This window comes from Macaca thibetana, chromosome 19, assembly GCF_024542745.1.
Source record: "Macaca thibetana thibetana isolate TM-01 chromosome 19, ASM2454274v1, whole genome shotgun sequence".
NCBI classification, from domain to species: Eukaryota; Metazoa; Chordata; class Mammalia; order Primates; family Cercopithecidae; genus Macaca; species Macaca thibetana.
In genome coordinates this window covers 5414308-5436753 of record NC_065596.1, presented here as the reverse complement: position 1 = coordinate 5436753, position 22446 = coordinate 5414308, and the positions used below count along the sequence as shown (strand labels likewise).

General features: G+C 51.8%; 1 protein-coding gene across 1 annotated transcript in view; it reads left to right on the top strand.

Moving 5' to 3' along the window:
* The first annotated feature begins 6463 nt into the window (after positions 1-6463).
* The window catches only part of SLC25A42 (solute carrier family 25 member 42), a 48937-nt gene continuing 32954 nt past the window's right edge, over positions 6464-22446 (top strand). Inside the window, exon 1 of the mRNA XM_050769739.1 lies at positions 6464-6587. The gene's annotated coding sequence lies outside the window, so the exon portion shown is untranslated. The remainder of the gene's footprint in view (positions 6588-22446) is intronic.

Here is a 22446-nt window from a genome sequence, read left to right as displayed (position 1 = left end):
AAACAATTGGAGGGGTCTCTTCCCTAGCTCAGCTGAGCATGGGGGGCTGTAGCCAGTGGCCTCAGAGTATGGGGGAAGGACAAACATTTTGGTGGGGGGGCCATGGAGTCACTGAGGGTAGCAAAGGGGTTTTGGGAATGGCCTGGGATATAGGATCCACTGTCACCCTCAGACAGGCAGGCACTGAGGCCATGGTCAGGATCACTGTTTCTGATGTGTACCACCCACAGGGCCGGAGGGCTCCACATTCATCCCCTACTCAGCTCTGCAGCCTTGAGCAAGTGAAAGAACCTCTCCGAGCCTCAATATGCTCCTCCTAAAGTGAGGAGTGGGGCAGTGATAGATCCCCCTCTGAGAGGTGTTGGGCCAGGCTGAGCACATGGGGGGTGCCTAGTTGTCTTAGGCTGGGTGTCCTAGATAGCCAACCTTTTGTCTCTGAGCCTCAATTTCCCCATCTATAAGATAGACATCGGCTGGGCACGGTGGCTCACGGCTATAATCCCAGCACTGTGGGAGGCTGAGGTGGGCGGGTCACTTGAGGTCAGGAGTTCGAGACCAACATGGTGAAACCCCATCTCTATTAAGAAAATACAAAAATCAGCCCAGTGTGGGGATGCATGCTTGTAATCCCAGTTACTCAGGAGGCTGAGACAGGAGAAGTGCTTGAACCCGGGTGGCAGTGGTTGCAGTGAGCTGAGATCACACCACTGCACTCCAGCCTGGGCAACAGGGTGAGACTCTGTCTCAAAAAAAAAAAAAAAAAAAAAGACATCATCGTTGTTGGCCTCAGTGACCACCCCACCCCAAGCATTCTTGGGGGGCCCAGGCAGCCAAGGCCCCGCAGACCCCAGCTCTTCTGCTCTGAAGTCACACTCAGAGGTCACACCATGGTCACTAGGTAGCTTGTGTATCCCTTGTGGCCTGACGGGGGTCCAGGCAGCCTCAGGACCACTTGTGTGTGCCCCAGCCTTTCTGCCCACACCTTGGAGGCCTCTCCCCTCTTGGACCCTCGCCCCTGCTTGTCATGTGCCTCCCCGAGCCCCAGGATGGCCTGGACTCAGTCCTTGACCTCAGCGAAACTCCTTTCCCAGCAGGCCCCCAGCTTCCGCGGAATCCAGCTGATGCAAACAGCTGAGGAGCGTCACCCTGGCTGCACCTCCGTGGTGTCCTCGTCTCCCCTGCCCCCAGCAGGAAAGGGTGCTCTCAGGTCAGCAGGGCTGGCCCAAACCTCTGACCCAGTCACCCCGCCCTGTCCCTTCTCCCTGGAGACTCCCAGGATGTGGGAGAAAGATCTCGAACTTGCCCCAGACTGCCCTGACTTACCTGCTGGGCCAGTGTGACCTTGGGTAGTCTTGTGACCCTGGGCAGTTCTCAAGCATTTGTTCCTCTGTCATGTGGTGGGGAGGTGCTCCTGGGCTATTTCTAGGAAGGCCTGCAGTGCTGGCCCTGTCATTCCTGCTCCAACCTTGCTCTCAGTCTGCCCATGGCTCCCCTTTGCCCTCTACATAAAACCTGCCTGTGGTCCCAGCAACTTGGGCTAAGGTGGGAAGATCACTTGAGCCCAGGAGTCCATGGCTGCAGTGAGTTAGGGTGGCACCACTGCACTCCAACCTGGGTGACAGAGCAAGAGCCTGTCTCAAAAAACAAAAAACAAAACAAAAAAACAAAAAATGCTCTTCATGCCCTGCAGACCCAGTGTGACCCAGGCCCTGCCCATCTCCCATTTCCTCTCCACTGCACTCACTCCCTATTCCCCCACCCCAGGGCCTTTGCACAAGCCCCCATGTGACAAGCCATGCCCTCTGCCTAGAAGTGCCCTTCCCTCGGCCCTCCCCGTGGCTGGCTCTTCCTAGCACGTGAGGTTTCAGCTCAGATTGCCTCCTCCAGGAGAGACCCCCATCTCATCACCCCATGTGCTCTGGCTCTGACGCTGGGCCCCATCTGAGGTCACCTCGTTTGTGAACTCTCCTGTTTGTCTTGCCCCCACCATCGGCTGGCTCTCTGCAGGCAGGCCCCTGTCCCCCCTTGCTGCGCCTTCAGCTTCCCATCAATGTTTTTGAACGTTCACCTGAATAAACTGACAAGCACTCGAGGTCCCTGCCAGGTGGCCCCAGTGTCCTCCCCTGGGCCTGGGCCAAGCTGCAGGCTTCTTCAGGAAGGGGTGGTTCTGCCTTATCAGTCCCTCCCACCTTAGCCCAAGGAAGTGGGTGTCTTCAGTAGATGCAGCTAGCATGTTTGGACAGCCTCAGGTTGGGTGGGGGCCCCTCATCAAAGATCTCACATTTCCCTGGGGTTGATGGCCTGGCTTTCCATCCCCCTCAGCCACTTCAGGCATATCACCTCCCCTCTGTGAGCCTCGACTTTCTCATCTGAACTCAGGCTAGGTCTGGTACACTGGAGGGCCACAGCCCCTAGCAAGGCCCGATTCAGGGGATGTCCGGCGCATAACTCCCCCCAGCCCCATCCCCGTCCCCTTCCCTTTTCTGTCGCCCAGGCTGGAGTGCAGTGGCACGATCTCGGCTCACTGCAACCTCTCCCTTCCAGGTTCAAGCCATCCTCCTGCCTCAGGCTCCTGAGGAGCTGGGACTACAGGCACGTGCCATACGCCTGGCTAATTTTTGTATTTTTAGTAGAGACGGGATTTTGCCACGTTGACCAGGCTGGTCTCCAACTCCTGACCTCAGGTGATCCACCTTCCTGAGCCTCTCAGAGTGCTGGGATTACAGGCATGAGCCACTGCACCTGGTCTTCTCTTTTTTTTTTGACACGGAGTCTCACTCTGTTGCCCAGGCTGGAGTGCAGTGGCACGATCTCGGCTCACTGCAAACTCCGCCTCCTGGGTTCACGCCATTCTCCTGCCTCGGCCTCCTGAGTAGCTAGGAATACAGGCACCTACCACCACGCCCGGCTAATTTTTTTGTATTTTTTGTAGAGACGGGGTTTCATCGTGTTAGCCAGGATGATCGTGATCTCCTGATCTCGTGATCCACCCACCTCGGCCTCCCCAGAGTGCTGGGATTACAGGTGTGAGCCACCGCGCCTGGCCCCAGCCTTCTCTTAAGTAGCTTTTGCTGCCCTCCTTGATGACATCGAGACCTGGGCTGAGGGGGAGCCTGCTGCAAGGATGGTGCAAGTGTGTTCAAGCCAAGCCTCTGCTGCTGTGGGCTGTTGGTGAAGTGGCCTGACTTCTCTGAGCCTTGGGAGGTGAATGAGGCCACTCTGACCCCAGCCAGGCTTGGTTGTTGTCACTGCTGTGTTCAGGATGTGTCCCTCCAGCCCAGGATGGGCTTGGGTTCCTGGGAAACGAACACAGATTTTTTTCTATTGTGAACATACATCTCGCAAAGGCTGGACTAAACCCCATTTTCCAGATAGGAAATAGACTCATGGGCATTTGAGGGACTGTGGTGCGATGAGACCACAGCTTGGCCTGCCTCCAGGCCCCTCATCTTTTTCCAAAGTTGTTAACCTGACCTTGGGCAAAAGGCCTTCTGGCCTCAGGTGATTAGGCCTGGACGCTGTGCCAGGCCTGGCTCACAGCTGATTCCTGGGATCCCCAAGAAGTACAGGAGACTGGAGGGTGAAGAGGCAGTATCCTGTCCAGTGGCCAGCCAAAGCAGAAGAGCCGAGATCCTGGGCACCCTAGCTGGGCTCACATGAGTGCCTATGGTGGGGGTGTCCATTGCTATTGCCAGGGTGCTTTGCCTGCCATTGCTGGAAGGTGGTAGGGAGGTTGGCTGGCGCCAGCCTGCTAAAGAACGAGCAGAAGCTAGAGAGGCAGCCCCAGGCTGGGCCAGAGCCTGACCTTTGCCTTAGTTGGCGCTGTCCCTGGAAGTACTGTGGGACCTTCCAGGAGCTTTGTTACCTACCCCTCCCAGGGCCTGGCAGGTGGGCACTGGGAGTGGGGCCTCCTCGGCATAGATATCTTGCTCTTGGTGTGGCAAGCCACGCCCATAGTTAGTCTATGTCTCCATGAAGCGCTATTTACAGAGAGGGAAACAGGCCCAGAGAAGAACAATATATCATCATCACCAGACTTCTATGAGTGCTTACCGTGGACTAAGCCATTGTAAGCATTTCGCTTCCATTTCATCAATGCTCACATCAGCCCTAGGAGATAGCTGGGAAACTGAAGTGGGGAGCTTGTGTTATTTGCTGAAGGTTCTGTGGCTCTTACTGGCCATTGCTTATGTTAAAAAGAGCAGGGGTTCGGCCGGGCGCGGTGGCTCAAGCCTGTAATCCCAGCACTTTGGGAGGCCGAGACGGGCGGATCACTAGGTCAGGAGATCGAGACCATCCTGGCTAACACGGTGAAACCCCGTCTCTACTAAAAAATACAAAAAAAAAAAACTAGCCGGGTGAGGTGGCGGGCGCCTGTAGTCCCGGCTACTCGGGAGGCTGAGGCAGGAGAATGGCGGGAACCCGGGAGGCGGAGCTTGCAGTGAGCTGAGATCCGGCCACAGCACTCCAGCCTGGGTGACAGAGCGAGACTCCGTCTCAAAAAAAAAAAAAAAAAAAAAAAAAAAAAAGAGCAGGGGTTCAAACCCAGCCCTGGGTCCTTCCACCAAGGAATATTCTCCACCATAGGCTCAGTTTTCTCATCTGCAAAGTGGGCACTGTTACGTCCACCTGGAAGTGAGGTGGGGAGATGGTATTGGAGAAAGCCCAGCAGGGACCTGGCACCCAGTTGATGTTTAACTGACCTCAGCTTCCTCCTCTTCTCTGGAGGGCACAATGGAGGCCAGGTCCTGGAAGTTGCCGGGGGTAGTAAACCATAGGTGGCAGGTATGGGAGGCGAGGTCCATGTAGGCATATCGTGAGAATATCAGGAGTTTGATGATGGCCTTGGGCTAGTGATTTCCAGTCACATCCTCCCCATTTGAAACTTGTGTATCACGCACTTAGCAGGGGCTTGCACAGCCCTGAAACATGAGCCCTTTCTAAGGTTGGTTTCAGCCTTGCTCCCTCCCAGGATTCCCTGGTTCTGAACTTGATCTCCACCAACCCTGGCCAGCACCTAGAGGAAACAAGAGCTGGTATCTGGAAACATTTGTAGCCTTCTTCGTCTTGAAAATGAAGGGTGAGTCAGAGAACAGAGTGGCCTCGGGGCAGGTGCCGATGACACAGCCATGCCTGAGATGGCAGGTGTCTCCCTAAACGGCTGGCATTTTTCTGCAAAGCAACGCCATTAACCACACTTCACAGAGGAGCTGAGGCTCACAGGCCGCACATGACCTGCTGAGGGTCAAATGCTTTCATCAGATAATTAAAATGAGAGCTGGGTTATAAATTTTCCCAGGGAAGCAACCCCAGAGAGGAAAGATCAAGGCATAGGAATCATTATCCCCCTTCTTTTCCAAATGAAACAGCTGAGGCTCACAAGGCCTTTGCCCAAGGTTGTGTGGTGGGCCAGTGATTCGACAAGGATTCAAACCTAGGTCTCTTGAGGCCCCCAGTGGCTCTTCTCTGACACTCCCTTTCCAAAAAGCAGGCTGCTGTAGATTCATTGTCTGGTTTAGCAACCAACGTGCTGTGTAACCTTGGGCATGGAGCTTGACCTCTCTGTGCTCTGGTTTCTGTAAAAGGGGTCAGTGGTCGCTTTGACCTCGTGGGACTGTGGTTAAGATTCAGTTAATTCATAAAAGGCTTAGCAGGGAGGAGGCCCAACAGGGATGTCACCGGATACCATGGCAGGTAACCTGGGACACAGGTCAGACACACAGAAAACCACACAGCACGTTTCAGTAGGATTCTGCTCCTTATTTCCATGTCTTCACACCACCTCGAGATGCAGAGGGCAGCTCAGAGTGACCTCCAGCGAATCTGCCCTCTCTGTGTCGTCTGCAGGGGATTAGTGGGGAGTAAGGGGATGGAGAATTATCCAGGAGTCCTTCAGCCTTGATGGTCCAAGTTCACAGCCGCTTCTGCGCTGGGTGGCCAGAGGGCGGGCTCTACACGAGAGTCTCAGGGGACCCTGCACCAGGCGTCGGGTTGCCACGCTCTGGGTGAGACTGCACCTTGAACGCTCCAGCCTTCCCTGGGGGCGTACCGCCCACGGCCGCTGCGACTGGCCGCGGGACCTGCCAGTCTGCGGCTTTGCAGCCAATCCCCGTCTCCCCCCAGGCTACGCCCTCTGTTCCTCTCGCCTCTGTGCCACCGGTCGCGCCAGTTTCCTCGTAGCCCCGCCCTTGGTCCCCGGCGATTGGCCGACAGTTCTGCCTGTTTTCTGCCAAGATTCCTCGCCTGCCTCCAGGCCCTCGCCTCCCAGCGCCTAGCACCCTGCGGGACTACCGAGGCACCCCAGGCCTCTCCCAATAGCCCCACCTCTGCCTGTCAGCGATTGGCTTCGGGGGCTGCCCATACGCTTCATACCCGCCAATCACTGACGTTTCCAGCGCTGACTGGCCAGGGAGCAGCCAATCGGGGCGTGGCGTGGACCCCTCCCGTGGCGCGCTCTGGGGGTGCGCGAGGCGGGGCCGTGGCGGCTGGAGGTGGCGGCGGCGGCGACGCGTCCGGGCCGGTGAGGGGGCGCGGGGGCGCCGGGGGGCGCAAGCGTCAGCGGCCCGCGCTTGTCGGGCTGAACTGAGGTAAGGCATGGGTCCTGTCATGGATCCCGGGGCGAGGGGCGGACGAGGCGGGGCGTGACAGCAGCGTCGCGAGGGCAAGAAGAGGTTAAAGACCCCCCCAACCCCACACTCCACGTCTACTGCCCTCTGGGGGCTACTGCATCCAGGTCTGAGCCCCTCACCCGCAGCCCACGCACGCCTGACACCATGTCCCTTTTCGTTGACATCCCCCATACACCTGAAACTGTCCTTGCTGACATCTCCCACACCCCTGGGGCCTTGTCCCCGGCGCCCCGCAGAGCTGGGTCTGACATCCCCCTCACACACCTGACACCGCGCCCCCACTCACGAACACCCACCCCCACTCACGAATACCCCTCATATCACCTGAGACTGTCCCTGTCGATGACACCCCCACATCCACACCTGAGCCTGTGACTTCTAACCCACGGTCCCGCAACTCACACCTGGACCTGGTCCCGTCCCCTACTGCCTTTCCTCATATCCAGCTCGCTACCCTTGTACCCACTCCCCCAGCAACCTGGGTCCCTCTTCTCAGGGACTTTCCCCCCGGCAACTGCCCTCTGGTCCTGGCAGCCCCACACCTCTGTCTCTCCCCTTTCTCCTCCCTCCTACCCTCTCCCATCTTGGGCTTTCTTCCACGTGCACCTGTGTTCGCACACCCTCTGTAATAATCCCCCCGAATCCCCCAGGTCCTCCAATAGTCCCCCAAGCCTTGGTATCACAGTATCGCTGCACCCTCCCCTCCCCAAACAAAAGCTTACCCCAGTGTTCATTTCTAACAGTGCTTGACAGTCTATAAAGTGATTTCCGGACCTTAGAATAATCCCATCGGTCAGACGAAACCGGAATCATCTCCATTTTACCAGCCACAGACCTAAACCACTTGAATGCTAGAGGCAGAGACTGTTGCATCCTGGGCATCGCTGACCCTCTGCTGTGGGGACCCACCGCGTTTGCGCCCATCTGTTATGTTTATCGCAGAGGGATTGGCAGGAGTCGTGACTTTGACTCGGTCCGGAAAGGCTTAGCTGGAAGGGACAGCCCCTCTGCCAAGCATGTGTCTCGGAGTCCTGGGGCGGGCTGGCGGTGGAGACGCTACCGGAGGAGGGGGGTCATCATCTTGGGTATCTCCTGCAGGATGCCGGAGAGGGAGTTGCCGGGGCCGGGGCTCCCAGCCCTTGCAGACCGAGGACCCCTCTCAGACACTCCTTGGGCCCTTGAAGCCGATAAACAGAGTAAGGAAACACTCTTTAGAGTGAGTCAAACTACTGTTTCAGCTGTTTAAAGCTAACCTGCAAAACGAGCCTGGGAGCCTGGCATGGTGCTAGGAATGATTCTTCTGGAACTTTTTAGTTCTCTTGAGTCTGATTTGCAAGCATGCAGCATAGAAGGAGGACAGTGGCTTTGTTGTTGAAAAGCAATAACGTGCCATTTCCTGTAAGGCTTGCGGAGCATTTCTTATCCCCTCCCACCTCTCCCTGCAAAGACGGTGCCAGAATGTTCCAGAGGGTCATGTCACCTTCAGCTTCTCCTGTGGAAACTGAAGCCATTTGGGTTTTCTGTCCAACTTCAATAGGGGTCATTTAAAACATATATGGATGTGTGTGTATATATGTATGTATATGTGTGTGGGTGTGTGTTGTACACAGCACCTATATGCATATGTTTATATACATAGTTTATATACACATATTTCATGTGTGTTATATATGTACATGTGTGTAAACTTTGACAAGATCATTGAGTGTATAGTTTTTGGGTTTTTTTTTTTTGAGAAAGAGTCTTGCTCTGTCGCGCAGGCTGGAGTGCAATGGCGTGATCTTGGCTCAAGGCAACCTCTGCCTCCTGGGTTCATGCAGTTCTCCTGCCTCAGCCTCCCGAGTAGCTGGGATTACAGGCGTGTGCCACCACGCCCAGCTCATTTTTGCATTTTTAATAGAAACGGGGTTTCATCATATTGTCTAGGTTGGTCTCACACTCCTGACCCCAAGTGATCCACTCGCCTCAGCCTCCCAAAGTGCTAGGATTACAGGCGTGAGCCACCACGCCCGGCCTATTATATAGTTAAAAACAAAAAATCAAACAGTACAAAAGGGCATGTAGTAGAAATCAGGCAGTCTACCCCGTTCCTCCTCAGATGCACTTACTGTTGATAATTTCTTGTATTTTCTTCCAGAGGTAGTCTATGACTGGGGTGGCAGAAACGGGTGGGGGGAGGTATATATCCCCCAGCCCTTTTAAACCACTGGTAAATTTGCATTGAACAGACATAGGCATTCTAAGGCCACTCCCCTACTGATGGCTATTTAAGCTGCAGCCCATATTTAGCTTTTACAAACAGAGCTGCAATGGATAGACACATGCATTATCATGTACTAAATACACAGTGAACGTATTTGGGCTCCAGCCATGCCCAGACACTTCAGACCCCCCTGTCTTGCCAGCTGTGCCTATAGTCCACAGTTACTCAGGAGGCTGAGGTGGGAGGATTGCTTGAACCAAGGAGTTCAAGGTTGCAGTGAGCTATAATCTTGCCACTGCATTCCTCTCCAGCCTGGACGACAGAGCTAGATCCTGTCTCAAAAAAAAAAAAAAAAAAAAAAAAAAAAATCGGGGGGCCAAGTCAAAGGGCATATTCATGTAAATAGTTAATGTCCCTCCTTCTCCTCTCAACTGTGAAGTTGGAAAGCCTGATTCCTCTCTTGCGGCCAGCTCAGTTATTATCAAGTTTTGTGGTCTGTCCCATCGATAGGTAAAAAATAGCACAAGAGAACATCACTTCCATGCTTCCTACCCCTCTCTTAGGTGTTCTGGCTTGTGGGGTAGGGATTAAACATTAGACTTGTTTCTCTGCCAGTCAGACTAAAGTTCAAGAAATATTTGGGGCTGGACGCAGTGGTTCACACTACCCAACTCTTTGGGTGGATGAGGCAGGAGTATTGCTTGAGCCCAGGAGTTTGAGACCAGCTCGGGCAACATGGTGAAACCCCATCTCTATAAAAAAAAATTTAAAAATTAGCCAGGCATGGTGGCATGCACAAATGGCCCCAGCTAGTTGGGAGGCTAAGGTGGGAGGACTGCTTGAGCCCAGGAGTTCAATGCTGCAGTGGGCTATGATTGTGCCATTGCACTCCAGCCTGGGCAACAGAGCAAGACCCTGTTTTTCTGTTTAAAAAAATAATTTTTTTTGAGTTACTGCTCTGTGAAGCTTGTCACTGTAGCAGGGAGCAGTGGTGGTGCTGAGATTTTTGGCTTAAGTTACCTCAACAAGAACAATTGCTAGAAGAACCATTTAGGTGTTGCTGATTTTTTTTTTTTTTTTTTTTTTTTTTTTTCCACTTGGGTCTAGGAAAAGAAAGATGAGGGCATCATGAGAGATTGAGACGAGTCAGATGTTAAATCTGTCTGTGAAGCTGTTTCGAGACTCTCTCCAGTTGTCCAATTTCTCACCACTGGTGCCAGATGGAGGGTGTCGTCATACTGAAGTCAGGCCTCTGCCCACGTGTCATACAGTTTTTTTTGTCTGTCTCTTCTATTTTGGCAGTTAGACATTAAGAGGGGATTATTGAGATGATCAGAATCATTCACTTGTTTGGGTTTTGCAAGACAGGGCTTTTAAAAATGCATTTGCATTTTTTATTTAAAACATGAAATACTTCTTCATAAAGAGTATATTGGCTGGACGTGGTGGCTCACACCTGTAATCCCAGCACTTTGGGAGGCCGAGGCAGGTGGATCATGAGGTCAGGAGTTCAAGACCAGCATGACCAACATGGTGAAACCCTGTCTCTGCTAAAGAATACAAAAATTAGCCAGGCGTAGTGGCACATGACTGTAATCCTAGCTACTCAGGAGGCTGAGGCAGGAGAATCGCTTCAACCCAGGAGGCGGAGGTTGCAGTGAGCCAAGATCATGCCATTGCAGTCTAGCCTGGGCAACAGAGCGAGACTCTGTCTCAAAAAAAAAAAAGTATATTATGTCGGGCCAGGCATGGTGGCTCACGCCTTTCATCCTAGCACTTTGGGAGGCCGAGGCACGCGGATCACTTGAGGTCAGGAGTTCGAGATCAGCCTGGCCAACATGGCGATACCCTGGTCTCTACTAAAAATAAAAAATTAGCCGGGCATGTTGGTGGGCGCCTGTATTCCTAGCTACTCTGGAGACTGAGGCAGGGAGAATTGCTTAAACCCGGGAGGCAGAGGTTGCAGTGAGCCAAGATTGTGCCACTGCACTCCAGCCTGGGCGACAGGGCAAGACTCCATCTCAAGAAAAAAATAAAAACAAAAATAGCCAGGTGTGGTGGTGCATGCCCGTAGTCCCAGATACTCAGGAGACTGAGGCAGGAGAATTGCTTGAACTCTGGAGGCGGAGGTTGCAGTGAGCTGAGATGGCACCACTGCACTCCAGCCTAGGTGACAGAGCGAGACTCAGTCTCACATAAATAAATACATAAATTAGCTGGCCTTGGTGGCATGCGCCTATAGTCCTAGCTACTTGGGAGGCTAAGGTGGGAGGATCACTTGAGCCCAGGGGATTGAGGCTGTAGTGAGTCATGACTGTGCCACTGCACTCCAGCCCGGGTGACAGTGAGGCTCTGTCTCTTTAAAAAAAAAAAAAAGTATATAACGTGTATGTGAAAAGAAAGAAGATTTAACCAATAATGAAATTAGCATTCAGCTCAGGAAGTAGAACGTTGTCCCCTGGAGGCCCCACCCTGTTCACAGAGCTATTTTTAAAATATGCTTGTCAACATTTGTTTTCTTCACTGAGCACCTTTTGCTACAACCATCTTGGGCTGAATGCTTGGATTCCAGGGGCTCAACAAAGTTCTCTGCTGGCCAGATTTTCTGCTGAGCTCTCTGCCAGCCCAGCAGCCTGTGAAGTTCTGGCAGGCAAATGGCTGAGGACAAGCCACCAGCTGAGGGACAGGCCAACACTTGGAGGCTTGGCCTCAGATCCCTGCATATTCATTTCCTGTGGCTGCCATAATAAATTACCACAGGCCGGGCGCGGTGGCTCAAGCCTGTAATCCCAGCACTTTGGGAGGCCGAGACGGGCAGATCACGAGGTCAGGAGATCAAGACCATCCTGGCTAACACGGTGAAACCCCATCTCTACTAAAAAATACAAAAAAAAACTAGCCGGGCGAGGTGGCGGGCGCCTGTAGTCCCAGCTACTCGGGAGGCTGAGGCAGGAGAATGGCGTAAACCCGGGAGGCGGAGCTTGCAGTGAGCTGAGATCCGGCCACTGCACTCCAGCCTGGGCGACAGAGCCAGACTCCCTCTCAAAAAAAAAATAAATAAATAAATAAAATAAAAAAAATAAATTACCACAAACTGGGGGGCTTCAGACAACAGGAATATATCCTGTCATAGTTGTGGAGGCTTGAAGTCTCAAAATCAAGGTGTCAACAGGGCTGGTTCCTTCTGGAGGCTCTGAGGGAGACCTTCCCAGGCCTTTCTCCAGGCAAACCTTGGAGTTCTTGACTCGTGGCTACATCACTCCAGTCTCTGCCTTTGTATTCACGTGGCTTTCTCCCTGTTGTGTGTCTCTTTGTGTCCTCTTTTTTTTTTTTTTTTTTTTAGAGATGGGGTCTTGCTATGTCGTTCACACTGGAATGCAGTGATATGATCATAGTTCACTGCAACCTCTAACTCTTTGGCTTAAGTGATTCTCATGCCTCAGCCTGCTGAGTAGCTGGGACTATAGGCGCAGGCCACCACTCCTGGATCTCCTCTTCTTTTTTTTTGTTTTTTGAGACAGGATCTTTCTGTGTTGCCCAGGCTGGAGTGCAGTGGTGCGATCTCTGCTCACTGCAACTGCTGCCTCCTGGGTTCAAGCGATTCTCCTGCCTCAGCCTCCCAACTAGTTGGGGTTACAGGCACGCGCCACCATATCCAGCTAATTATTATTGTTATTATTATTATTATTTTTTTTTTGAGACTGAGTCTTGCTCTGTCGCCCAGGCTGGAGTGCAGTGGCGTGTTCTCGGCTCACTGCAAGCTCCGCCTCCCAGGTTCACGCCATTCTCCTGCCTCAACCTCCCCAGTAGCTGGGACTACAGGCGCCCACCACCACACCCAGCTAATTTTTTGTATTATTTTTAGTAGAGACGGGGTTTCACCGTGTTAGTCAGGATGATCTCGATCTCCTGACCTTGTGATCCGCTCGCCTCGGCCTCTCAAAGTGCTGGGATTACAGGCATGAGCCACCGCGCCCAGCCTTTTTTTATTTTTTTAGACAGAGTTTCACTCTTGTTGCCCAGGCTGGAGTACAACAGTGCAATTTCAGCTCACTGCAACCTCCACCTCCCAGGTTCAAGCCATTCTCCTGCTTCAGCCTCCCAAGTAGCTAGGATTATAGATGTGCACCACCACATACAGCTAGTTTTTGTATTTTCAGTAGAGACAGGGTTTTACCATGTTGGCCAGGCTGGTCTTGAACTCCTGACCTCAAGTGATCCGCCCAACTCGGCCTCCCAAAGTGCTGGGATTACAGACGTGAGCCACTCCCGGCCGATCCCCTCTTCGACACTAGTCCTTGAGTTTAGGGCCCATCCTAAATCTCAGGGTGAACTCATCTTAAGATCCTTAGCTGATTGCATCTGCAAAGACCCTATTTCCAAAGAAGGCCACGTTCTGAGGTTCCAGGTGGATATGAATTTGGGGGGATGTCATTCAACCCCTATACTTTCTGAGCCAGTATTTCCAACAGGACATTATTAAGGGAAATGCTTGTTCAGGTGCCTCTGTTACTTCAGGAAGAATAGGCCAGTGGGGTCAGACACGTTCCTCAGCCCCTCCAGATGGCTCATGTTGGCAGCTTCGCTTACTAACCTGTCTCCCTTGGAAGGTGGAGGCATCTAGATGGTCTAAGCCAGCAAGGACCTGGACTAGTGAATGCATAACGTCTTTTTTTTTTTAATACAGGGTCTCACTTTGTTGCTCAGGCTGGAGTGCAGTGGCAAGACCACAGCTCACTGCCACCTCGAATTCCTGGGCTCAAGTGATCCTCCTGCCTCAGCCTCCCAAGTAGCTGGGACTATAGGCACGCACCACCATGCCCAGCTAACTTTTAATTTTTTTGTAGAGACAGGGTCTCTCCATCCTTCCCAGGCTGGTCTCAAACCCCTGGGTTCAAGCCATCCACCCGCCTCAGCCTCCCAAAGTGCTGGGATTAGAGGTGTGAGCCACCGCGCCCAGCTCCACCTGTGTACGTCTTAATTTTGCTTTCTGGGCTGTGAGCTCGGTCCTGTGATTATCTCCTGTTGATACCCAGTCTCAGAAGGATGGCACAGACACACATCAGACCACCACTCAGTGATTGGAGTACCATATTGGTCAGTCTTGAGGAGAGGCTGGGGTGCTACGGTCTGATCTTCAGGGGGCCAGGGAGATTTTCAGGAAGCTCTGGGAGATCTGAAGTTAGTGAGGAATTAACCATATGGCAGAGCCAAGGGCTAGCAGAAAGCAAAATTAGGGCTGGCGCGGTGGCTCACACCTGTAATCCCAGCACTTTGGGAGGCCAAGGTGGGTGGATCACCTGAGGTCAGGAGTTCGAGACCACCCTGGCCAACATGGTGAAACCTGTCTCTACTAAAAATATAAAAATTAGCCAGTTGTGGTGGCAGGCGCCTGTAATCCCAGCTACTCAGGAGGCTGAGGCAGGAGAATCACTTGAACCTGGGAGGCGGAGGTTGCAGTGAGCCGAGATTGCACCACTGCACTCCAGTGTAGGCGACAAAGCGAGAATCTGTCTCAAAAAAAAAAAAAAAAAAAAAAAAAAACTAAAAATACAAAAATAAAGGAATGTTCTTTGACGAGCAGCCGGACAAGTCATCTAAGTTTTGTTTCACATTGTAGGAAGATTAACCTGTGGGGGGATGTTCAGCCTGGCATGGGGCGACCCAGGATGAATAAGGGTCTTCAGGTGGTGAGATGGGGCAAATGGGATCTTGCTGTGTTGCCCAGGCTGATCTCCAATTCCTGGGCTCAGACTGTCCTCCCACCCCAGCCTCCCAAAGTGCTGGCTGGGATTACAGGTGTGAGCCACCGTGCCTGGCGAATATGTACTTCAATCACCGATCATGGGGAAGCCAAGTGTCTTGAAAGCATGCTCAGTAGGCCAGGGCCGTGTTAAATGGGATTTGCCCCAGCCCCGTCTGATTCCTTATTAGGGAGAACAATACTTACCAACACTTGTCACCCACTTGAGTGGCACTATCCTGTGAAGATGGTGACAGATGAGGAAATCAAGGAATGGGGAGGTTTATTTTTTACTTTGGATTTGTTGTTTGTTTGTTTTTTCAGAGTCTCACTGTGTTGCCCAGGCTGGAGTGCAGTGGCCTGATCTTGGCTCACTGCAGACTCCGTCTCCCAGGCTCAAGTGATTCTCATGCCTCACCTCCTAAGTAGCTGAGATTACAGGCACCTGCCACCACGCCCAGCTAATTTTTGTATTTAGCCAGGCGTGGAGACAGGGTTTCGCCATGTTGGCCAGGCTGGTCTCAAACTCCTGGCCTCAAGTGATCTGCTGCCTCGGCCTCCCAAAATGCTGGGATTACAGGCATGAGCCACCTCACTCAGCTGAAAATTTTTTTTAGAGACAGGATCTTGTTCTGTTGCCCAGGCTGGAGTGCAGTGGTGTGATCACAGTGTATGCAGCCTCGACCTCTTGGGTTCAAGTGATCCTTCCACCTCAACCTCCCGAGTAGCTGAGACTATAAGTGTGCGCCACCATACCTGGCTAATTTGTTTATTTTATAGAGACGGGGCCTCACTGTGTCACCCAGACTGGAGTGCAGTGGTGGGATCATAGCTCACTGCAGCCTTGAACTCCCAGCCTCAAGTGGTCCTCCTGCCTCGGCCTCCTAAAGTGCTGAGATTACAGGTGTGACCCACTGTATGTGGCCTATGTGGAAGTTTAGTGACACATCCAGTGTGTCACATGCTAGACCCCATCTTCCCACAATACAGTGTGGGGTGGCAGGGAGCTTGTGCATGCTGCTGTGTGGCCATGAGGAAGAGAATGGTTGAAGGGGTGTATTCTTGCTGCTGTGGGAGGGATGGCTGAAGAGCAGGAGGATGGTACAGCAACAGGTAAAAGCACCTGTCTGCAGGTGTTATGTTTCTGCTTCCTTGCTGGGCATGGACACTGAGTGTGATGCGGACCCTTGCCTTCCAGGGATCCCCGCCTTCCAGGGACCCCCAGCCTGGTTGCGGGGAAGCAAGTGGAGAGTGGCCCCTCAAGTGCAGTAGAGAACCACAGACTGCTCAGTGCAGGGCACAGCAGTTAACTCTGGGGGCAGCGAGGCCACGACATTTAGGAGCTTTGAAGGATGCAGAGAAATTTGCCGGGATCGGAGACTGCGGCCAAAGTAAAACTTGGCATATCCAAGGAATTAATTCACTTGTCCAGCAAATAGTTGTTGAAGGCCAACCAAGTGTGGATTGCTGTGTCAGGTTCTGTGTGGTAAGAACATAGGATTTTTTTTTTTTTTTTTTTTTTTTTGAGATGAGGTATTTCACTATCACCCAGGCTGGAGTGCAGTGGCATGATCTCGGCTCACTGCAACCTCTGTCTCCTAGGTTCAAGCAATTCTTCTGCCCTCACCTCCAGAATAGCTGGAATTACAGGTGTGCATCACCATGCTGGATAATTTTTATGTTTTTAGTAGAGATGGGGTTTCACCATGTTGGCCAGGATAGTCTTGAACTCCCGACCTTAAATGATCCACCTGCCTTAGCCTCCCAAACTGCTGGGATTATCGGCGTCAGCCACTGCGCCCAGCTAATTTTTGTATTTTTGTAGAGACAGGGTTTTACCATGTTGCCCAGGCTGGTCTTGAACTCGTGGCCTCAAGTGATCCGCCCACCTTGGCCTCCCAAAGTGCTGGGATTACAGGCATGGGCCACCAGGCCCGACCAAACATAGGGCTTTTGAGGTGAGGTCAGTTACTGAAGTAGACCCTCTTGGTGGAGGGATGTGAGTACCATTCAGTACCTTGGATTGTTTTAGATCACATCTCCTTTGGTGACAGGTGTGGGTAGCACTGTCTGCAAGGACAGAGGACAGCAATTGATCATAGAATTTCCTGGATCTTTCAGGGTGTTTAACCCACAGAGACCGCAAAAGGGTCGCTGTTACCAAAGATTGTCTGAAAGGCACACAGGAGTGAATGCAGCAGGAAGAAACTCCCCATTTGTGAGGCAGTCTGTGGGGTCAGGGTTAACAGGGAGCAGCCATTATGTAAGATGTGCCCGGATCCCTTAGGCAGAGTTAATGCCTATTAACTAGAAAAGAAAACAGCCTTTATCAAAGACTGGCAGATAGGATGTTAATTGGCTTCCGTTTACTGAGAGATTACAGGATTCATTTCACGGCTGCTTATAATAAACTCCATCCACAGAGAAACTGTCCCCACCCCCCAACATTTGTACAAACATTTCCTGAGTCCCAAGGGGTGGAGCTGGCAGTTGTATGGTGGTCCCCACAAGGTAACAGCATAAATGGTGGGCCTGTCTTATGGCTGGTCGGGAAGCTATGAGACAGGCTTAAGGGAATCAGGCACACGTGCATATGAGTGTGTGTGTGTAAGAGTGCATGTGAGAGTCTGAGTATGCGCGTGTGTGTGTGAGTGTATGTGTGAGCGAGTGTGTGTATGTGTGAATATGTGAGTGCATATGAGAGTGTGAGTATGCATGTATGTGTGTGTGAGTGTATGTGTGAGCAAGTGTGAGTGTATGTGTGAGTGTGTGTGTATTAGGATAACCCATGCACATGGAGCTTATAGGATGCTTTAACGGTGCTGTGGCTCACACCTGTAATCCCAGCACTTTGGGAGGCAGAGGCAGGTCAATTGCTTGAGGCCAGGAGTTTGAGACCAGCCTGGGCAGTATAGCAAGACCCCGTCTCTACTAAAAATAATTTTAAAATTAGCCGGGCATGATAGTGTACACTCATAGTCCTAACTACTCAGAGGCTAAGGTGGGAAGATCACTTGAGCCCAAAAGATGGAGGCTGCAGTGAGCTATGATCTTACCACTGCATGTCAACCTGGGTGACAGAGTGAGACCCTGTCTCGAAAAAACAAGTAGCTTGTCCTCCCCTCTCCCAAGCAACTGCCAGCTTGCTTGGAACCAGTGTTCCCATTGCTCTGGAGGTTCTGTGCCGGAGCTGGTGTGTGATCGTGAGTTATCGAAGATCCCATGCTCCAGGTTTACGTTTCCTGAATAATGCTGTTTAATAAGTCATTTCCCACATCATCCCCCCATGCCCCGCTGAGCTTTGTTTTTTGTTTGATGAACAGAAAGACTTCATGAACAGAAACAGCATGGGAAAAGATACACATATGTTATTTGGGGCTGGCCCCCCTGTGCCTGGCCGCTGGTTGTCACCCTTGTGGGGACACCTGAATCCCAGTTCAGAAAGCTCTGGCGTTCTAGGTACTCACGAAAGGTACCTAGAGTCAATGTGGCAAGGCTGGGTCTCCTAGAGCCACAGAACACTGTCATCTGTGGTTGTAAATACTGTGTGGTGCTGGGGGAGTATGAGGTACCTACCCCAGCACAGCATACGAGTCAGGACTCTGGTAGGTGCAAGTGACAGAAACCCATCCTATGCTGACTGAACCGGAAAGGGTGCTTCCTGGGCTCCATGACAGCAAAGTCTGTGTGCTTTTGGTACCACTGGCTTCCAGATCACCCTAGCCTGCAGGTATCCTCCTCCGCCTCCTGGCCTTGCTCTGCCCCCAACTCTGTGTCAACTCTGCCCAACCTCACACCCTACTGGCTTCCCCTCCCCTGAAGAAAGAGTACTTCTCCAGCCTGATGGTTCCCTTAAAAGTCCCAGGTCTCGGTCTTTGGGGGCAGCACCCTGAACCTAGGGGAGTATGAAGTCTCATTACCTGACTATGGTCACCTGGGTCATCCTGGTGTCAAGCGGAGGATCAGCCCCAATTCCTCCATAGTGACAGGGAGCAGAGCGAGTGGTTTCCCAGAATGCTGTCCTCACACTGTGAGTGTGGACCAACTATAGAGGCTTTCGTCACTGCTAAGATCATGAACAGGTATTCTCGGCCAGGCGCCATGGCTCACACCTGCAATCCCAGCACTTTGGGAGGCCGAAGCAGGTGGATACCTTGAGGTCAGGAGTTTAAGACCAGCCTGCCCAACATGGCGAAATGCTGTCTCTACTAAAAAAAAATACAAAAATTGGCCAGATGTGGTGGTGTGTGCCTGTAATCCCAGCTACCCGGGAGGCTAAGGCACGAGAATCACTTGAACCCAGGAGGCAGAGGTTGCCATGAGCCGAGATCATGCCACTGCACTCCAGCCTGGGCGACACAGCGAGACTCCGCCTCAAAAAACAAAACAAAACAGGTGTTCTCCACAGGTGAGAGGAAAGTGGGAAAGAGCAAGCTGAACACGTCCACCCACAAAGCCCATCCATTCAAGTCCCCTGGGAATTACAAATTGCTTGCCTGCCCCACTCCTAGACTTGGCAGAAGGGGATGTGGCAGAGGTGTTTTGTTTGCACTGTTTAAACATTTTAAATTGAGGCATAGCTTATACAGAGTAAAGCACATAAATCCTAAGTGTATATATAGCTCAGTGAATTTTTACATATATATTCATCCTTGGAACCAGATCAAGACAGTTTTCAAGCCCGCAGCTGGCTCCTTCTTGCCCCCTCCCTGATATACCCCCGAGAGGTAACCAGTATTCTAATCTTTATCACCATAGATGTGTTTCGTACTTACATTTCTTAAAAATTGTGGTAGTCTGGGCACAATGGCTCATGTCTGTAATTCCAGCACTTTGGGAGGCAGAGGCTGGAGGATGGCTTGAGCTCAGGAGTTCAAGACCAGCCTGGGCAACATAGTAAGACCCCGTCTCTATAAAAAATTTAAAATTTAGGCCGAGCACGGTGGCTCAAGCCTGTAATCCCAGCACTTTGGGAGGCCGAGACAGGCGGATCATGAGGTCAGGAGATCGAGACCATCCTGGCTAACCCGGTGAAACCCCGTCTCTACTAAAAAATACAAAAAACTAGCTGGGCGTGGTGGCGGGCGCCTGTAGTCCCAGCTACTCGGGAGGCTGAGGCAGGAGAATGGCGTGAACCCGGGAGGCGGAGCTTGCAGTGAGCCGAGATCGCGCCACTGCACTCCAGCCTGGGCGACAGAGCGAGACTCAGTCTCAAAAAAAAAAAATTTAAAATTTAGCTGGTCATGGTGGCCCACACCTGTAGCCCCAGCTACTCAGGAGGCTGAGGTAGGGGGATCATTTGAGCCAGAGAGTTGGAGGCTGCAGTGAGCCACGATCATGCCACTGCACTCCAGCCTGGGTGGCAGAGCATGACCCTATCTCAAAAATAAATAAATAAATAAATATGTGGTAAAATACACAGTACTTAAAAATGACATTTTTAATTGTTCAGTTCAGTGGCATTAAGTACATTCGCACTGTTGTGCAACCATCATCACCATCCGTCTCCACAACTCTTCCATCTTACAAAACTGAAACTGTCCCTATTAAACAGTAACTCTCTGTTCCCCCGCTCCCAGCCCCTGGCACCTGCCATTCTGCTTTCTGTCTCTATGAATGTGATGACTCTAGGTACCTCGTATAAGTGGATTCGTACAGTATTTGTCCTTTTGTGACTGGCTCATTTCACTCAGCATGACATCCCCAGGGTCCATCCGTGTGGCGGCAGGTATCAACATTTGGATGTGTACAAAACATTTTGTTTACTGAGCTTAACTGTTACACAGACAGAATCATTCAGTATGCAGCTGGGCACAATGGCTCAACCTGTAATCCCAGCACTTTGGGAGGCCGAGGTGGGCAGATCACCTGAGGCCAGGAGTTCGAGACCAGCCTGGCCAACATGGTGAAACCCCATCTTTACTAAATACAAAAAATTAGCTGGGTGTGGTGGTGCACGCCTGTAATCCCAGCTACTCGGGAGGCTGAGACATGAGAATCGCCTGAACCCAGGAGGTGGAGGTTGCAGTGAGCTAAGATCGCACCATTGCACTCCAGCCTGGGCAACAGAGTGAGACTCCAACTCAAAAAAAAGAATCATTCAGTATGCAACCTTTTGTGCCTGGCTTCTGCCTCTTCACTGGTGTGTGTGTGAGATCCATCTGCGTTGTCATGTGTAGCAGCACTTTGGTGTGTTACATAGTGTCTCATCATGGGATATACCACATCCGTGTTCCCATTCTCCTGTGGGCGGTCTTTGGGGTTGTGTCCATAAAGTGTGCTCATCATTGCCATGATATGCTGCTGGGCAGGTCATCAGAGCTCCCAGGGCTGTATATGGGGAGACTGGAGGGAGAGGCCTCTATGGCTGGTGTGGCTTGTAGGAATCTTGGCTGCACTGGGCAGAAGCAGGGGTCTGAAGGCAGGAGACCCAGCCGGCATTGGGCAGTGGTGGTACTTTTTGTCTTCCTACAAGCACAGCCTGCAAAGGCCCACTTGCATTCAGCATGAACGTGCACGTGCCTGACACAGCCTCAGCCTGTTTGTTTCCCTGGTCAGCCTGAGCTCACTCCAGCCTTGGGTTCTTCCTTCTTGCTGTTCTCCCTCCCTGGTGTACTCCTTCCCTTCCAGATCCCAGGACAGACTCCTTTCCCCCACCCCATGTCCCTCCTCCCACACAGACTGTGCACATGGTCATCCCTGTGTGGGTCATTTGCAGTACCCACTGAGCCCGTGAAGGTGTGCCTCCACAGAGCATGTACGCAGCAAGCATGCAATGCACGTACACAAAGGGAGTGACATACGAATGTCCAGCAGCTAATCTGATTCCAAGTAACCCAGTAGGAAGGGAAAGATCCGTAAGAAAAGGGAGACCCAAGGTCATGAACATTGCCTGAGTCAGCCCAGGGTGTACCCAGGCTCCTACCACCATGTTATCCTGCCAGAGCAGAGAAGGGCCTCCCGGGGTCGGTGGGAACCTGGGCAGGTTTTTGTATGTGTGTCAAAATGCACATAACTTAAAAGTTACCATTGTGACCTTTTTTTTTTTTTTTTTTTTTTTTTTTGAAGTCTTGCTCTTGTCCCCCAGGCTGGAGTGCAATAGTGCAATCTCGGCTCATTGTGAGCCTTTTAAAGTGAATAGTTCAGGGGTATATAGTACAATCACAGCGCTGTGCAACTACTGCCTTCATCTGATTTCAGAACTTTTTTTTTATTATTTATTTTTTTAGACAGAGTCTTGCTGTGTTGCCCAGGCTGGAGTGCAATGGCACGATCTTGGCTCACTGCAACCTCTACCTCCCAGGTTCAAGCGATTCTCCTGCCTCAGCCTCCTGAGTAGCTGGGATTATAGGCACACGCCATCACACCCAGCTAATTTTTGTATTTTTAGTAGACAGGGTCTCACCATGTTAGCCAGGGTGGTCTTGAACTCATGACTTCAAGTGATCTGCCTGCCTCAGCCTCCCAAATTGCTGGGATTATAGTGTGAGCCACCACACCTGGCCAATTTCAGAACATTTTAATCATCCCCAAAAGGAAATCCCATCCCCATCAGCAGTCACTCCCCATTCCACAGCTCCCATCTCCTAGCAACCACCCATCTGGTTTCTGTCTCCATGGATTTGCCTGTTCTGGGCATTTCGTATCAATGGAACCTCACACTATGTGGCCTTTTGTGTCTGGCTTCTCTACTCAGTATTGTGTTTTTGAGGTTCATCTATGTTGTAGCATGGATCAGTGCTTCATTCCTTTTTATGGCTGACTAGTACTCCGTTGTGTGAACATTTAGTCTGTCCATTCATCTGTTGACGAGCAGTTGGGTCGCTTCCACTTTTTGGCTGTTGTGAATCTTACTGCTAGGAGCATTCATG